Genomic DNA, 19,029 nt, shown 5'->3' with positions numbered 1-19,029 from the left:
GCGGCGGCGGCTCGGGCTCGGGGGGAGCTTGTCCCTTGCGGGGCCCACGCGGGGACAGCCGGTCTCCCCCCCCCCCCCCGGTCTTCCCGGCTCCTACCTCGCTGGAGCGGCAAAGCCCCCGGCCCTGGTCGAGCGTCCGTCGCAGGCTCCGCGCGGGGCAGGAGGTACCGAGCGAGACTCCGGGGCGCCCGCCCCGTCCGCCCGCCCCGCACGAACCGCCCGGCACCAGTGGCCGCGGCCGCCGTTCGAGCCGCGGCGGGGAGTGGGCGGGGCCGGGGCGGGGCCTCACCCCCCCCCCCCCACTGCGAGCCGTCGGCGGGCTTGGGGACCCTGAGGACACTGGGTCTCCCCGGGAGGTGCGCACGTCTGGGGAAGCACCTTCGCGGGGTTTGCAGGTGGCTAGTGGCGGGCTGGGGTCTCGAGGAGAGGAGTTCGGGGGCCACGTGGAGCTTGGCCGAGCCCTCCCGGACTTGAGTCAGATTTACCTTCAGATTTCAGCTGCAGCTTCTGCTGTTTAACCAGCATCATCACTGTCATCGTCAAAACAACACAACTCCACCACCAGCTAGTATGTATTGATCACTCCCTGTGCACTAGGCACGGTTCAAAGCGCTTTGCTCCCATGGAATCCTCCCTCCCAACAACCCCATTGTACGGATGAGAAAACTGAGGCCCGGAGTCCTGAAGCGATGTGCCTGAGGACACGCGGTGCAGCTCAGTCTGCCTGGCTCCCGGATCTGTGCTTTCTTTCTGTGTGGCCTTAAGCACACCCCTCGGAAGTATAGAGTGGAAATACATGTGCAATAATGATAGCAACCAATATTTTTTATTTCTTCTTTCTTCCGTTTATATGTCTCCTTTATTCTCTGGGCTCCGGACCCCCAGTAGGTGCTCAATAAATATTTGTTAATCAGTGACTTGTTTGAAAGCTGCAGCTGGAGCCTGGTTGGATGGTTCAACCCAACAGTTAACTCTTTCTGGCCTGAATCCTTGCCCATCTTCGTTTCTGTGACGACGGCCTGACCGGCACCCTTGTCCAAGACGTTCGTGTGACTTGCTTACGGAACAGCAGCTTCTGCCCTCTGCTCTGAGAGGTAAGGGTCACCCTGCAAGGAGGAGCCTCCAGGAGGTGAGCTTGGCCAGCCAGGCCATGGGAACCCTTCCATTGGAAGGTCTGTAGTCTCTGCAGACCGTGACGTGGTCAAATACATGGGATGTGCGTGTGTTTGAGGGCGGAAGTAGGCTTCCGAAGAATGAGACACCATCAGTGAACGTATTTGCTGAAAACTGTAAGGCAGCAGTGCAACAGGAGCCTGTATGCTTCTAAGATCTCCTGACCTGGGCGTCACAGGACATTGTCACCTGTGAACGGGGTCATGTGGAGTTGAAACCACTGAAGGTTTATGGGGAGGACACACCAGGTTTCTATTCACAGCACTTTAGGCCTGAAAACTTCCCAGCTTTCTCTCTCTTCTCTCGTCTTCCCCAGGAGTGTTCCTCTCCACGTCCCAGGGTGCCCTGATGGAGAGGCCTCTCACCCCGTTGAAGGTGTCCACATCTCTCGACTGGGACCGAGTCCCACATCTCCCAGACTCCCAGACCCCACCACCCCCAAACTCTTTCAAATGTGTACCTCCTTCTGCTTGGCTTGGCTTCTTTGCCACATGGAAAACTCCTATAGGTCCTTCAAAACGTTGCTCAATTTGCTCCCTCTGACCCAATACACATAATTTCTTCCTTCCCTCATCTGGGCCCAGGAGCCTCTTGACTAGCTCTTTCCCATTTAGCAATGGTGAGTTTATTGTCAGTCTCCCCAGCTATGCTTGTGAGCTCCTTGAAGGCAGGGGTCTTGCACACAGTAGGTGCACAGTTGATGCACTGTTGAATGACTGAATCTAAGTAGGATGCATTTCCCCAAGACTGAGGTTTGTCAAATCAAGGGGAAAACCACCCACCAGAGCAACTGAACTGGATCAGTGATATGAAAAGATGAAAACTGGGCAGAGCAGTCAGGAGCTGTGCCTCTCTCAAGGGCTGCATTTAATGTTCCCAGCAAAGGCCAGAGATGCTGCCCTGGGATCTGTGTCCTACAGGGTCAGCTCTGCTGGACAGCAGCAATGTCTTCAGGCAACAGAAGAGTGGGTATTAGGGTTGGGGGTGAGCAGGCTGCCTGAAGGTGGGTATGAAGGAAGGGGTAGCTGGGGCATGGGGTGTCCTCCTTCGTGGGCCGATTGAGGGTTGCTAGAATGCCCACTTGCTCCCCAGACTGGGCCCCTCTTTCATCTCATGATGCTGTTCTCCAGGGTGAAGGAAGAGACCCATTGCCCACCGAAGGCATCCTTCAGAAGGACCGTCGGTCTCCGGGGGTGTTCACAGCCTCTCCCCTAGTCATGCTGCCTGAGGCAAGTGGGGAGGCCTCACAAGGTGGGTGGTTGAGAGGAAGGGGATTTGGATCAGATGGATCGGAATTCAACCTGATTCTGCCCCTAACTAGCTGTGCGACTTGGACAAGTTACCTGACCTCTCTGAGATTCGCTTTACCGCCCTCTAACCAGGGCTGATTTCATGGGTATGTGACTTGTGCATTCACCCAGAACCTGCTCTTAGGCTTGGTTGGTCTAATGATCTGCTTTGGCGGTCTTAAAATTTTTAATCATTTTGAACAAGGGACCGCATTTTCATTTTGCACCAGACCCCACAAGTTATGGAGCTGGTGATGACATCCCCCGACACACGCTTCATTGGGATAATGTTTGCACAAACGTCTAACAGCCGGCTCGCAGCAGAAGTTAGTTTCCCTTCCTCTGATCTGGGCTTGAAGAGGAAGAGGTCGCCAGGTGGACAGAGGGACAGGAAGGCAGTTTCAGGCAGAAAGGCCGGCCCAGGCAAAGGTAGGAGGACACCAGTTGCGTTCAGGGAAAGGCCGGCCGTCTGGGGCGGGCGGGGTGGAGGGCTGCGGGAGACACACCTCAGGACACGCGGTGCGGACAGAGTGAAAGGCCTTCTGGTTCCTTTCAGGAGCTCGGGCCTCAGGCCTGGGGGCCCATGAGGGGCAGGGTGGGCCCTAAACACCAGCATGCTGAGCGGAAGGCTGCTCCCCTTGTGTTGAGCTGATGAGACAGGCAGTGGAGGGCGTGGGCGGGAGCCCTGCTTGGAGCTGCCCGCGCGCTCGCTGTCGACTTGATGGGGAAATTCTGTAGGTGTTTGTTAAGCCCAGCAGTTGCGCTTGGGGACCTGGGGACTCTGGGCCTGATGAATAATGGAGCAGCCCTTCCTCTCTGGGCCTCATTCTCGCTTTTCAACAATTCATGCATTCCCGTGGTTGAAGCGTTGCATAAAACCTCAGCTTTTTCTGAATCCGAGGCCAAGCTCGGCGAATCCGATGCCTGCATGCCTGAGGTCTTAATTAGAAACATACACGGGAGCGCACTCAGCCCACGTGCCCTGTGCTCCTATCAAGGAAAATGCCCCATTACCTCCCGAGGAGGCGTGAAGGTCGGGCCAGACCCCCTGGAGGTGGAGGGGAGGCTAGCTGCCCCGGTGCGTGCAGGGTTGGGAAGGTCCACGGAAGGTGCGACCCGCCCAGGGTAGGAGACTGTGACGCTCAGCACCCTTCGAAGTCAGGCCTGTTCAGGGGACCTACTCTGGCTGACGGAATATGAGGAGAAGTGACATGTGTCACTGCCAGGTGGAGGCTTTAGGGGCCACCGAACACTTTGCCATATTCCATTTTCCCTGCCTTTGGGACTGTGGAGAGGCAAGTCAGGATGGAGCTTCTGTCGCTCCGAACCTCCAGGTGACTGAGGAGCAGAGCGCCCCCTGCCGACCTCTAATGGACACACAGCCTGAGCAAGAAAAAACTTTCTTGTGAAGCCGCTTGGGTGGAAGGGTAGCTCGCCGCGGCCGCGGAGCTTGGTCTCGCCTGATTCGGCTCCCCTGCCCGCCGGCCCTTTCTTGCACCTTCTAGCACCCACTGCTCATTCGTTCAGCAGCGCGTGGGCTGCACTCTCCGTGCAGTGAGCAGATGGGCTGGGGAAACCCTGAGCCCCAGGTCTCCGTGGCTGCCAGCGCTGATGTGGGAGGACGGGTAACAGAGAGAGGGGGGCACCTTCGAAGGTGTCGGGATGGAGATCAGGGTTTCCCAGCAGATCCAGATCAGGTTTGAAATGGGCACGACCTCAGGGCCTGCGGGGCCTCTGTGTATGTGTGTGTATCAGAGGGAGGGAGGGGGGAGGCGCAGGGAAGAGAGAAGAGGGCCTCGAGGGTGTGTGTGTGTGTGGGCAGGACCGGGCAAGGCCGGGGAGAGGAGACCGGCGCTCAAGGGAGCGGTGCTTCTATGGCGCGTTGGCCGATGACAGTAACATTAGTGCCTGCTACCTGCCGCAGTCTGCCGGGTGCTGGCACACACTGGCACTTTGGGTTCTCACAACGACCCTCTGAGCCAGGACACCAGTACCCTCCATTCCAGATGAGAAGACTTAAAGAAGCAATTTGCCCTGGGAATGGCAAAATGATAGCGCTGGAGGGAGCATGGCACATTCAGGATCCATCCTCGCGGGCATCACCCACGCCGTGAGTGGGCACAGCACACTGCGTCCTCTGGCTGGCCGTCAGGGCCCAGGCACGCGGGATCTGGTCTCAGCAGGGAGCTCTTTGGGACCCACGTGTTCGGGATGACTGGGCCAACAGGGAAGCCTAGGGACACAGGGCCACTGGCCGCAAGAATATTCAGGGCCCAAGAGACACTGGGCTTCAAGAAGCAGGAGACCGATTCTCTGCTCTGCCTCAAGGAGGGTGCCAGGTGGCTCAGCGATGCTCCCTGGAGAGCTGGTGGGCGGGGCCCTACAGGGGGGCTGGGCTTGCGGATGTGCTAGCCCACCAGGTGACGTTGCTGACTCCCCTGCTCTTTTCTCAGCCGTGGGTTCAGGCCTGTGAGTTTCCCTATTTTCCTCCTGGACTTGACTTTGCTGGTGGGGGAGGGGTTGACGGGACCGCGGGTCCACCCCCCTGTCCCTCATTCCTCCAGACCTCACTCACCCCTCCTTTGTGGTCGCCCCTGTCGTTCAGTCTCTGCTGTTTTCTCGGCCCGCCCCCTCCTCCCCCGCAGCCCGCTAAGTGGCTCGGCAGGTTTCCCAACGTGGCTGGCCAAGAACTGAGTCCTTTTCTTAGCAGGACGTGCTCTCTCCTCCTCTGGATGCCGCAGGGCGTGGAACCTGGGAGCGGTCCCGCCGCTGCGCATGTCCTTGCCGGGTGACCGAGCAGCCACTGTGTTCCCCCCACTGGCCGTTCTCCAAGCTGCCTTCCCCGTCCCCCAGGACCAACTGTTCAGCCTCTGCTCTCATAATTTGTCCCCTTGGCAACTGGATGATTGCTTATAAAACAGTTCCAAGGGCAGGGCAGCCCGTCAACCAAATGAAGACTCTTCTCCATTCCGACTGCGGACAAAGTTGCCGGTGCTCGAGAAACGGCGCTGAAATGAGGGCCCTGGACGTGGCTGAATACGGCAGGGCGGAAGACAGGAGCGGGGGAGGTCTTGGCAGGAAAGGTCTGAAGGTGGCCTGGAAGATGGCCTCGTGGGGACAGCTCCCTGCGGGGCTCAGGAAGCAGGTGGCTGGAGGAGGGTCTTTGCAAAAGGTGATGATTGCAGCCGGGTCGTCTGAGACTTTTTCTTGCTCTCTGCTGATCCCGGGAAACTCTCTGCCTGGTGACTCATGCTCTTGGGCCTCAGGGAGACACCAATCCTATGTGAAAAGTTAATCCACGCCAACATCAGTGTGGACACTCGTGGGCTAAGGTGTTAAATAGGCCAGGTGGCATAGGCCCAGGTCCTTAGAGACTGTCCAAACGTCCCCTCCATAAGAAGAAGACCGACGACAGTGGTTATAAGCCCAGCGAGCTGGTCAGCGCTCCAAGGGCAGGGGGACAGCTCAGCTAACTGGGCAGCTGCAGGGTGGGTGAGGGAGCCCGTAACAAAGGGCAAGAACCCCGAGGGTGGAAGGGGTGGTGGGGAGAAGGGGGCCAGGAAAGGAGAGCGTGGCCGTGGACTTCAGACAGAGGTCAGGACCAGCTTCCTGAGAGGGCAGAAAGCAGCATTTTGTACAGCTATTTCCCAGCTTTGAAGGTGATGGAACAAACTTTGAAAGGTAGGAGTGAGGGTGGTTTTCTAAGCAGGCAGCATCTGGGAAGGAAGCACAGAGGAGCCAGTCGGGGTGGGGGGGGGGGCGGGCTGATGCCCCCCCCCCCCCCCCGACCCACTCCCCCTGCAGCTGTGAGTGACCGTGTCCTGCAGCCCCGGGTCTGCTCCCATCCCGGCCTGATGGTCAGGCCCCTCCCTCAGGCAGTGATTAAAGCTCGAGAAAGGGACCACTTTAGGTGGGGTGATCTGACTGCAGATATCAAAAGCATTGAAATTGTTAGCAGCCTCTGACCTCGTAATCCCTCTTCTCTGACCCCAGTGATCAATATTCATCACAGCCTTATTTATGATGGACATGAATAGGAAACTCCCTCAACACCTACTGTTCAGGAATCCATTGGGGGAGCATGCTACATATCCAAAGAACAGAGTATTATAGAGCCATTAAAAATCAAGTTTTTAATTTAAGGATACAGAAAATGCTCATAGTATCTAAATATTATTTACTATATATATACATGTATTTATTAGATAGCTAAGTAAAAATCAGGACACAAGAATATTTATGTAATATGATCCACTTTGTGAAAAAATAAAATTATACATGTATACAAGTGAAAAATAAAAAGGTCTACAAGGAAATATACCAAAGTGTGCACAGTTGTTAGCCCCTGGGGAAAGATTATGGGTGATAATTATATTCTCCATTCTTTTCTATATTGTTTAAAATTTTCTTACTATGAATATATGTATATGAATACTATAATCAGAAAAAATAACATTCATTATTATTTTAAATGAAGGTAAAATATACATAAGATGTACCATTTTAACCATTTTTAAATGTATAGTTCATTGGCATTCAGTACATTTACGTTGCTGGGCAACCATCACCATCCAAAAAAATAACATTTTTAACTTGAAGTTTTCTGTACAGATTGAAGGAGAGGGCTGGAAGCTAGAATTTTCAAATTTCCACATGAACACATCTCTCAGCAATTTCCCGAAATTGACTCAAGCATAAACTAGGGTCTGCTCCACAGAAACATTGAAACTGACTGTATCATCAGGATTGTTTTGGTTGCAAGTGACAGAAAATCAGGAAAGGGAATTAATTGACTTATGTAGCCGGCATCTGGGCTTAGAGAGGATGGTGCGGACAGGTCCTCGGAGGAAAACCTGGGAACAGATCCCGGAAGAAGGCACGGTGCTTTTCACCGAATCAGCAGATGCTCACCACACAGAGGTTAGGGAAACATCCTCCCATCATGCACCAGCCCGGCCCCTGCCGAGGCTGGTATTGCTGTGACACTGACGTTTCTCAATTGAGAAGCTTTTTTATGGAGATGAAATTCACATGACATAAAATAAACCATTTTTAAAGTGAACGGTTCAGTGCATGTAGGTAGTACATTCACACTGTTGTAAAATCGCCACCTCTATCTAGTTCCAAAACACTTTCATTACCTGACAAGGACACCCTGGACCCACTAAGCGGTTAGTTCTCACTCCCCCTACCCCCAACCCCTGGCTGCCACCAACTGCTTTCTGTTTCTATAGAGTTACCTATCTGGATATTTCATACAAATGGAATCTTACAATATATAGCCCTTTGTGTCCGGTTTCGTACACTTAGTGTAATGTTCTCAAGCCTCATCCACACTGTAGCATGTGTCAACACTTCATTCCTTTTTATGGGAACCGTTCTATCGTATCACAATTTGTTTATCCATTTACCCGCCGATGGATATGTGAGTTGTTCCACCTTTTGGCTACTGGGAATAGTGTGACTATGAACATGCGTGTACATGTATTTGTTTGGACACCTGTTTTCAGTTCTATCGGGTACACACCTAGGAGTTGAATTGCTATATCATAGCATAATTCTCTGTGTAACTTTGTGAGGAACTGACAGAATTTTCCACAGTGGCTAAACTGTTTTACATTCCCATCAGCAATGGACAAAGGTTCCAATTTCTCCACATCCTTGCTAACACTTGTTATTTTCCTTTTAAAAATTATTATTAATTATTATTGCACCATAGCCCTCCTAGTGGGTGAGAAGCGTGACACTGATTTCCAGGATAAGGGGTCTGAGGATGTGGGTAGCGAAGGTGAGAATCAGAGTCTGGAATGGGCAGAGCTGGTCCCAGAAACCCTAGCAATGATGCTTGTCCAGAGGCTCTGGCTGTCCTTTCAGAGTAAGCAAAGGTCTGTAGGATTCACCTGGGCTTGGCTCTAGGAAGTGGGACTCCTTCTGGGCATGACAAATTGGTCTCTCAAAAAAAAAAAAAAAAAAAATGGACCTGCTTCAGGTTATCTGGAAGCCTCTAGCTTCTGGAAACCGTGATGGAGAATGACATATCCCTCAGCCATCACTTGTAAAGATCATAGATTCTACTCATGCATGGGGAGAGAAAATAATCTCCTTCCGTCAGTCATTAGCATCTACTGGCAAATGTCTAAAATTTCCCGGCAGATCTGCTGTCCATTTGTGGGAGAAACTAGGTCAGGCTGTGTTTCCTGCCCCTTTTCAGGACAGTGATAATGATGGATGGCCCGCTGGGGTGAAAGGTCAGGGCTGCTCGACCGACCGGCTCGGGGACCCTGGCCGCTCCAGCAAACCACATCTCCGCACACCCATAACTCTGTGATCCCCAGCGGAGTGCACTCACGTGCCCTGGAGCGAGATGGGTCTGAGATTCAGTTCCACGTGTCGGCCATGAAGTGACCTGGGCAAATTGCTTGATCCCCCTAAGCTCTGGCTTCATCATTTGAAAACCGCACAGATTGCCCAGAACACCCACCTTGAGGGTTTGTGGGGAGAATAAAGGAGACAATGCATTCCAAGGGTTCAGCACGGGGTCTGGCTAAAAGGAGCAAGTTTTATTATTATTTATGACACATTCAGTTATAGATTCCTATGGTGGAGGGTGTGCTTCTAGACTGTTCATCTTCTAAAGCGCCAGGCGCGTCCCTGAGAGCACAGGAGAGGACGGCAGGGAACGAGAGGGCAGCGACTTCTCTGGGCACCTTGGGCGCACCTGGTACCAAGCAAGCGGGATGGGCCAGGAGCCCTCGCGGGCCCACCAGGTGGGCGCCGACGGCGCAGCCAGCCCAGGCTGGCTCTGCAGAGTCGTGGGGACAATGCCGGTGCCTGTGGGTCATAGCAGAGCTTCCTGGACGACACCGGGCGGAAAGGTGCCCATTTCCCCCTCCTCCCTGGGGTGTCCTCCATGTGTCCCCCCGTGCCCACCCCCGTTCGAGGCCCCTGCCTTTCGGCCCCGAGATGACAAGCCTTGTTAACTGTCTAGAAAGCTTTAACCCCTAAGCAAACCGACTGCGGCCCTTCTCCCAAACAGTGAGAGGATGGGGCCAGATCCATGGTTCTCAGCCGGGGTGGCTTTGACCCCGACCCCGCGGACATTTGTCCATGTCTGGAGACGTTTTCGGTGGTCACGACTGGGGAGGGGGGTGCTAGTGGGAGGAGGCCAGGGGTGCGGCTAAACGTCCTGCGGCACGCAGGACACTCACCACCGCAGAGAATAATGAACCGCAAACGTCATGGTGAGACACTCGTCAGGCGGAGAAATCCTGAAATGAGTAAAATATCGGATTCACGGGCACCTCCCAAAGGGCGGGGCGGGGCGGGGCGGGCGGCAGCTCTCCGCAGAGGTGCGCAGGTTGCTGGGCAACCCTCCAGCCCGGTCTGCTGCGGGGGTCCCGGTTTCTGTCCCGGCAGAACGCACAGGCCTCTGTTTGACTTCATGCGTCACCTGGTTGGGACGATCAGTTATACAGTCTTCCCATCGTTAGGGGCGAGCAACGGCCACCTGAATGGAGGCAAAAGCCCCCGGACGAGGGGACGAGGGGACGGGTTCTGCCCCTTCTGAGTCGCGGCCGAGCCTGGGGAGGGGGCGGAGCTTCACCGAGACCCCGAAATCACTCAGGGCCTGTGGGACCAAAAGATCCTCCTACCTCCTCAAATGATTACTCTGTGTGCTTTCAGCCTAATAAAATTTCCCAGCATCTCCTCTCTGGCCTTTAATCTTTCCTCCAAAGTCAGTTTATTGTTTCTTGCGCTGCTTTGCATTGCTATAAATCCTTCTGGCTGTAGCAGTGGGTTTTGCTACTGAGCCCTGGGTAAGGACTTCTGCGGCAAGTCCGGGCAGCAAGATGCTCTCTCAGACCTGAAAAACCCTCTTTGATGTCGAGCTCTTCTCTCCCGACAGCCCCTCCCGGCCCCTGCAGGCCTTGGAAGGTCGTTTGAGGCAGCTCGCAGAAGGGGCCCCAGCCAGGACTCAGTGTGTCCTGGGCTCTCGCCTAAACCGGCCAGTGGCAAGGAGGCTGGAGTTCCGGGATTGGCTTACACCACGAACACCCATCCCCTGGGGCACTAGAGGACCCATGTTTACCCCAAGTCAGCCCCAGATGGTGTTCTGTTAGCCGAGAGGAGCCCGGCATGGCGATCAGGTAGGCCACGGACATTCAGAGTTTCCCCAGGGAACTGAACAGTAGCTGGACCAGGTAAAGCACCTGCCCGGCCCGGCCCCCCTCAGAGGGGGACTTCCTTTGCTCCTCTCTTTGACGACAGGGTGGGGAGCTTTGTGTCAGATGGCTTCCCTCCTCGGCCATGGATGACTGGGCCACAGGTGGGAGCCCGACCCCCAGCAGCCAATCCACGGGCTTGCTGGTGACCAACGACACGGCCTGACCCAAAAGGGCCCCAGGCCAGTGTGGTTGGTTGGAATTTTGAGAAAACAGACAAGTAGAGGGGGCGGAGCACATCCAGAAGGTTATATCCTGGCGCTTCTGTTTGTATGTCTCTCTCGAGATGACAAAATTACAGCGGTGGGCAAAGACCTGTGGTTGCATGGGCGGTGGCCGGGAAGAGGTGAGTATAACGTAGCAAAAGGGAGTCTCTTTCTGGAAGGAACAGCTCCTGATCTTGAACATGGTGGTGGTTATGTGACTCTACACACGCGGTAGGGTTTCATGGTATCACACGCACACGCACACACGCGCACGCGCACAGCATGTAAAACCTGGTGGGATCCGAATAAGGTCTGTCCTCAGTTAACAGTATTTCACTCGCTCGATGTCCTGATTTTGACGATATGCTGCGGTTATGTAAGACATCATCATGGGGAGAGAGGGGTGAGGGGTATGTGGACCCTCTGTATTATTTTCGCAGTCTTTTGAGCCTTAAATGATTTCAAAATAAAAGGGTTTAGAAAGAAAAAGAGAAGCTGAGATGCCGCTGTGAGAGACAGAAAGAATTCACCTCCCAGAACTGCCAGAGACCCCAAGATTTCCAGGCCCTGCTGGGCACAGCTGTGCTGATTGCAAACCTAGGCGCCTGAGCAGAGTGAGCTCCTGGCACATAAGTCTTGATGTGCAGTTTTTATTATTTCCTTAGGAAACAAATCCCCACAGCAGAATTGCTGTGCGCAAGCGCATTTTTAAGACTCTTGTTACCTGGTGCCAAATCGCCCTCCAGAAGAACTGTACCGATTTATATGCCACCCACAGCGTACGAGAGGGCTGGCTTCCCCAAGTCTTGCCAAAATTGGGTTTTAATCTTTAAAGAAGGCTTAATCTTTGCCAATTTGATAGATAAAACTTGGTGTCTCATTGTTTGTTTGTTTTCCTCCAGGAATTCTAAATTCTTGAACCAGGTTGGACCACATAATCGGCTACTTACCTGGAGATTTGGGTTTGTTTATTTATTATTTATTTATTTATCGGTCACCTTCATGAAGTTGCATTTCAAGGTTAAGCCCCTAACTTGATAAAGGTCACTAAAGAAAAGCCATGTGAAATTTGCTACTGCATTTATTTTTTTAAAACTCCCCAAATATTGTAGAGGACATCATTTCTTATATGGCTCACTCTCTCTTCCATGTAATAAAATCACACCTGAGAATTTCCTTTGGGATTCAGTGCTAGGAGAGGCTTTCATTCCTAGAGGAATATATATGCTTCCTCTTTTCCAATGGTTACCAATTTTTTTGGCTGCTAGGAAATACAAAGCCAAGTATGAGGGTCAAACAGCAATTTTGTTAACTCTTGTGGGAAATACGTTTATGTTTTTATTGTCTTTGGTCCTGATCTTCTGTTTTTATTTATTGTTCACTTGGAGTGTTTTAAGCCACTTCAAATCCCGTGGACAGAGGCAAAAGCCTAAAGCTCTCTGGACCGTGAGTTCTGGTAAATCATTGCCACCTGGATACATAGCCCATGAGTTCTGGTAATCACTGCCACCTGGATACATAGCCCAGACCCGGCACCTCATATAGTGCTCACGGAAATATTTGTTGGACGAATTAAGGAAGGAACTTGACAACAAACCAACAACAGCATTGACATTGATTGAATAGAAATGCAAGTTACTAGTTGATCCAAGAGCAAGAAAATGTTACCAGGGAAAGTAGAGCTTCTTGAGAAGCAAAACAGAAGGAAAAAAGTACCGAGAGTCTCAAAAATGTTCAGTCATTCTATTTCTGGGAGCCCAACTGAGGAAATGATCCAAAATGTATTCAAAGTTTTAGGAACAAAGATGTTCATCGCTGAGTTGTTCAAAATAATTAAAAAACTGGAAACAACCTAAAGTCCAGTAATAGGGGAATTAGTAAGAAAACTAAGGTAGTAGCCATTTAAAATATTCAGTACAAAGAGTTCTAATGACTTGAAGAAAACAAATGTATGCAGTATTACATGAAAAAGCAGGATACAGAATCGTATACTCATTATGTTTCTCACAAGGTAAGACGATGCACACAGAAGGAAGGAAATAAACTGCGCTGTGATCAGTGGTTATCTCTAGGTGGTGTGATGAGGGGTGAATTTTATTATTTTATCTTGACTTTTCTATATTTTCCAAATTTTCAATAACAAGCATGTATTTTACAATAAAAGGCTTGATGAAAAAGAGGGGGAAAAAAAGACACAAAGCAATAGCAAGACTTACTGAAATGCATTTTGGGACAAAAGTCTCATTCCATCAAAGTGCAACCAAAGTGGTTTCTTGCTTCTCTTCCTGACAGCGGTCACTGCCCTGGAAGGCTCACCTACCTATGATGTGGTGTTTTAAATATGTCCCCAAATCCAAAGTGGTCCTTAGTCCTCTCCCCTTGAGTATGGGCTAGACTGAGTGACTTGCTGCTAAGAAATAGCAAATGGTGGAAGTGATGATGTGTATCGTCCAAGATTGATGGTCAAAGGCATTGCTTCTTTCTTGCTGAGTCTTGGATCATTCGCTTTGGGGGAAGCCAGCTGCCCTGTTGTCAGACGTTTGAGCAGCGCTATGGAGACCCGAGGGGTGAGAAGCTGAGGCCTCGTGTCAATGGTCACGAGAGTGAGCCTTCTTGTAAGCCGACACTCCAGCCCCAGCAAAGCCTTCAGATAACGGCAGCCCTGAGTGACACTTGACCACAACCTCATGAGAGACCCTGAGCCAGTCCACCCAGCTAGGTCACTACCAAATTCCTGACCCACTGAAACTGTGAGATAATAAATGTTTGTTGTTTTAAGTTGCTAAGTTTTGGAGTAATTTGTTATGCAGCAGTAGATAACTAATACACATGGTAACTATTAGATCTACATGCAGGTACGTAGGGTGTATGAGTATGTATGAAACTTTGAAATGATTCAATTGGGTAAAAATTCGAATTTGTGGTTTCCTTTACTTCTTACTGCATTTTGACAATATGTATCAAAAGCCCTGAAAAGGCTCATAGCCACTGACCAAAGATTCCAACTTTTTGTGGACTTCTCTGGTGGTCCAGTGGGTAAGACTCCATGCTCCCAATGCAGGGGGCCCGGGTTCAATCCCTGGTCGGGGAACTAGATCCCACATGCTGTAACAAAGAGCCTGCATGCCGCAATGAAGGTCCCACATACCACAACTAAGACCCCATGCAGCCAAAATAAATAAATAAATATTAAAAAAGAATTCCAACTTTTTGAAATTTATCCTAAGGATGTGGAATCTTCCCACAAGAATATAATTCCAAGAGCAGGGATTTTGTTGGTTTGGTTTATTGCTGTATCCCCAAGATCCAGAATAGTACCTGGTCCATAGTAGGGGCTCAATAAATATTTTTTGAATGAAAGAAAGAATGAATGAAATACTGGTTAAGTGTGTAAAGATATAAAGATTAGAATATTCAACACAGTGTTGTTTATGATAGAAAAATTTGAGAACCTCCTAAACGTTAGGACATGAGGCTGAAAGTAAGTGATGGGTTAGGAGGCATTATAATGCATATGTACAAAATGGAATATTATACAGCTCTTAAAAAACAATACAATTATGTGGAAAGATCTAAATTTTGTAGTGGAATCTTTCTTAGTTGATGTCCCCTGAATGACTGAATGGATTAACGGACTTTTTTTTTTTTCTCTACAAAACACTAAATAATGCCCGTGACATGCTGAACATCTTTTCTCTGCGGAATTGTGTTCTCACTGTGACTTAGCACAAATCAGCCAACTTATTCCCCAAACATTTGATGCTGCTATATTGTTTTTTAGTTAAATAATTTAAGCAAATGCCTCAGAAACTGAAGATATACGAGTGCAAAGAACAGAATTGTTTCAATGAAGACACAATAGGATGTTTAAGAAGGATAATAAAGATGAGTTTTTAAAAACGGCTCTAGAGCTAGTTGTGGGCAAGGCTACTACAAAATACTAGAAAATACTGCAAACATCAAGAAGGACTTTGCATTCAGGTTGCTTTGTGAATATTTTGCTTTTCTTCAAATAACCTCAAATTGGCAATTTTCAGTCAAGCATTATGGGTATAGTTTATGCAAGAAGGAGGCACAGAGAGAGAAGACCTCATCCTTTCTGAATGTTGTGTGTTTACAGGCTCTAAGTTACATAAAATGTTTAAGGAACTTGCATGTCAACGTTTGCCATCCCCATTTTAGATGCCCAGCTTAGGGTCCCGGTAAGTTTGATATGAGAACTTCACTGTCCCCGTTATGAAAATGTAACAAAATAATAATAATTAAGTGAAATGAGCAAATTATCAAGAATTTTTTTGTTTTTTAAATTTTATTTGTTTGTTAATTTATTTATTTTTGGCCACGTTGGGTCTTCCTTGCTGCGCACAGGCTTTCTCTAGTTGCAGCGAGCGGGGGCTACTCTTTGTTGCAGTGCGCGGGCTTCTCATTGCAGTGGCTTCTCTTGTTGCAAAGCACAGGCTCTAGGCGTGCGGGCTCAGTAGTTGTGGCGCACGGGCTTCACTGCTCTGCGGCATGTGGGATCTTCCTGGACCAGGGCTCGAACCCGCGTCCCCTGCATTGGCAGGTGGATTCTTAACCACTGTGCCACCAGGGAAGCCCCTATCAAGCATTTTAAGTATGATAGTGGTTATCTTGGGATGGGGAGGTTTTCTTTCTCCTATCTGTATTAGCTACAAGAATCAGGTGTTATTTTGGTAAATTTTCCAGAAAGTACAAACACCCCCAGAGTATTCTGCCCCCCCCCGCCCCAAGTCCAGCCTTTCCTCCCTGGGCTGCCCTTTGCCAAAGAAATCAGCTCTTCCCTGTTAACAAGGTCTCTGGCCACTAGCTGGTGCTGACCCTGCCCGGCCAGCCTTGACTCTCCCTCCCACATGCCCTGCGGGTCACCTGCACTCACTACTTCCATTTGTTTCTGACCTCTGGGAGGTCTCAACACCAGGGTTGTCCTGTGGGGGGAGGGTGACCCCAGAGCCAGCCCCCCGCCTGCCAGCTTGCTCCTTCCTCTGGGGCTTCTCCAGGTGACAGCCAGCCAGGTGGGGCGGCTGCAAAGGGACCTGCTGGGTTTTGAGAACCGCAGCGCTATTTTTCTCTCTCTACCCACACCCAGACAGCTCAAAAAAAAAAAAAAAAAAAAAAATCAGATGAAGATGGGAGAGAGGCTTCCAGAAACAGTTACAGAAGGGCCTCTGGTCTCATAGGCATCAGAGTCAGATGAGAAAAGGAAACTTCCCTTGGTGATGGGGTGGGCTTTGCAGGAAGCCGTAAGGGGAGAAGGGCCCCGGGAAGGTCCCGCACACCCCAGCCAGGCTGCCTCTTTGGTGCCCTAAGTGTTCAAGGTCAGAAAGGACAGAGAAACCTCGCTGTGATGCTTAGGAGTTATAGAACTGGAAACCAGTTAATTAACCTGGGCCTCAGTTTCCCCATCTGTAAGGTGTGAACAACGGCTTCTATTCTGCAGGCGTGCCATGGGGATTAAACGAGATGATTACGTGGGAATTACGCAGCGAGCACTGGATATGAGTCAGTCCTTCCCCTCCCACCTGTTTACTGATTTCCGTGTGGTTTTGACCCCTCCCACCCATCCTTTCCTCCATCAGACCACAGCCTCCTGCCCCCTCCTCCAGGAAGGCCCCCAGCGTGGCTCACATCTGTGCTCTTCCGTTTGGCTAGGTTTGCCGGGCGTTGCTCACCGGGAATTGTTCTTTAATCTCTCTGGACTTCGCTTTCCTCTTCTGTAAGATGGGCACAGTAGATAGGACCTACCTCAAGGAGTCATTGTGGGCTTTAAAAAATGCACTTAAGGTAACCAGAAGAGTGCCTGGCATGCTTTTGGTACTCATTCGGTGTGTGCCTGTGTGTGTGTGTGCATGTGTGTGTGTGTGCCTGTGTGCGTGTGCGCCTGTGTGTGTGTGCATGTGCGTGTGTGCATGTGTGCCTGTGTGCGTGTGTGCATGTGTGCGTGTGTGCCTGTGTGTGTGTGCCTGTGTGTGCGTGTGCCTGTGTGCGTGTGTGCCTGTGTGCGCGTGTGCCTGTGTGTGCGTGTGCGTGTGTGCGCGTGTGCCTGTGTGCGTGTGTGCATGTGTGCACGTGTGCCTGTGTGTGTGTGCGTGTGTGCGTGTGCGCGTGTGCGCGTGTGTGTGCCTGTGTGCGTGTGTGTGTGCGTGTGTGCGTGTGCCTGTGTGCATGTGTGCATGTGTGTGTGCGTGTGTGTGCGTGTGCATGCGCGTGTGCACTTTTACTTTTTTGCCTCTTCTCCCTCCGTCTGTTGAGTCCACCACTAGCTCTTCCTGTTCTTTAGACCAAATTGTATTTACCCCTCTCCTGCCTAGAATAGGCCTCTCTGCAATGCATTTATTGAATTGGCTTTTTAAAGAAAGCATCTCAGGGAGACATCCTGTTCTGCTTTCTTAGAGCCAAAGCACTGCTTGCACATCCCCGCAGGCTCCGCTCTGCTCCCCGCCCGTGGTGTGGGCTGTCGCCTTTGCCCGTGTGTGTTAGCGTTTCGGCTGAGCCAGGATTTCACCCCAGAGCACTCAACAGGCTGGAGAAGAGAAAGCTCAGGGCCGATAACAATCGCCCAAGTGTAACCGCAGCAGCAGTGCCTCTAGGTGCTGGCTGGTGGCACAGATTGACAGCTTGGGTTTCCTCGGCTCGCGAAGAGCGCTGAGAGCTGGTCATGAATTAATTCTCGTGTGCACATCTTGTCTCCTTAATCAGCCTGCGAACACCTCGAGCGCACGGGCCATGACACGGTTATGCTTTGGGTCACAACTTGCCAGGCTCAGAACAGTCTTGGCATCCATTCACTCATTTATTCATGCAACAAACATTTTTTGGAGCCCCTACTATGTGTGAAGTACTGTTCTAGGTGCTGGGATCCAACAGCGAACGGGATGGACCAGCTCGGTTTTCTTGTAGAGCTTATATTCTGATGGGAAAGGGCACACACACACACACACACACACACACACACACACAGGAGTGAATAATCAAGCCAGCACTTTTCTGAGCTTACCTCCTACCCATTGAATTCACATGCCACGAGCCAGATTGTATGAGGCTGGTGGGTAGTGTGAAAGTTTGCGTTTATTCTAAGATCATGGGAAGCCGCTGGAGGGCTTTAAGCAGGTAAAGGACCTGCTCAGACAGGGTCATGCTGGCAGATGCACAGAGGGCCGTGGGGCGGGGGTCAAGGGCAGCCTCAGGAACCAGGCGGGGAGACCGGTGGACATGGGTGGAAGTGGACGGCCTGGGGGCCTGTTTCAGGGCAAGGTTCTCGGCAGCAGCACTGCTGCCGTTTGGGGCGGGATCATCCTTTGCTGTGAGGGCTGCCCTGTGTGTTGTAGAACGTTTAGTACCATCCCTGGCCTTTGGCTTTTACCTACTAGACGCCAGTAGCCCCTCTCTCCAGCTGTGACAACCAAAAATGTCTCAAGACATGGCCAAACGTCTGCCCAGGGGGCAAAATTGCCCCCAGTAGCGAACCACGGCTTTAGGGTAGACCCAGCAGGTCTTGCTGGTGGACTGGATGTAAGTGGGCAGAGCTGGACACAGGTTGGTACCGGACGCAGGACAATCAGAGAAGCCCCTGCCACCGCAAGGAGCACTGCCCACCATTTCAGGGCAGGGACAGAGGGGCAGAGGGACGGGGAGCCTCTGAAGCCAGAGCAACACAGGCTCGGGTCCCCCGGGGGGTTACGCTTTCACTCTGTCTCTTTCAACAGCCGTTCGCTGCTCATCGCCGGCGTGGGCCCCTCCCCCCTCCCTCCCCCCATCCTCCCTCCCTCCCCCTCATCCTCCCGCGCAGAGCGGGACGGGGGGCTGCTGAGCCCAGGGTGCCTCAAGGCTCGTCAGTGTCCCTCAGTCTCCCTCCCTCGCGGCTCAGCCGCCCCTTCTCGCGAGGACCCAAGTCCTGTTTACAGAACATCCAGGCACACGCCCCCGTCAGCCCTGCTCCTGGAGGCCGAGGTTGGCTCAGTGATGACCTTCCCACCGGCGACTCCCCGGTCAGCTGGCACGCGGCCCCGTTTCTCAAAAAGGGCTGAAGGAGAGAAGAAGCCGTGCTCTTGCTGCAGCCCTGGCCCGGCTTGGCCTTGGGGGGCCTCGTGCCGGGGCTCCCACCGGGTCGTGAAAGCTGGC

Source organism: Monodon monoceros, unplaced genomic scaffold, assembly GCF_005190385.1.
Source record: "Monodon monoceros isolate NGI ecotype Baffin Bay Population unplaced genomic scaffold, NGI_Narwhal_1 Super_Scaffold_9, whole genome shotgun sequence".
Lineage (NCBI taxonomy): Eukaryota > Metazoa > Chordata > Mammalia > Artiodactyla > Monodontidae > Monodon > Monodon monoceros.
This window is presented reverse-complemented; position numbering follows the sequence as displayed.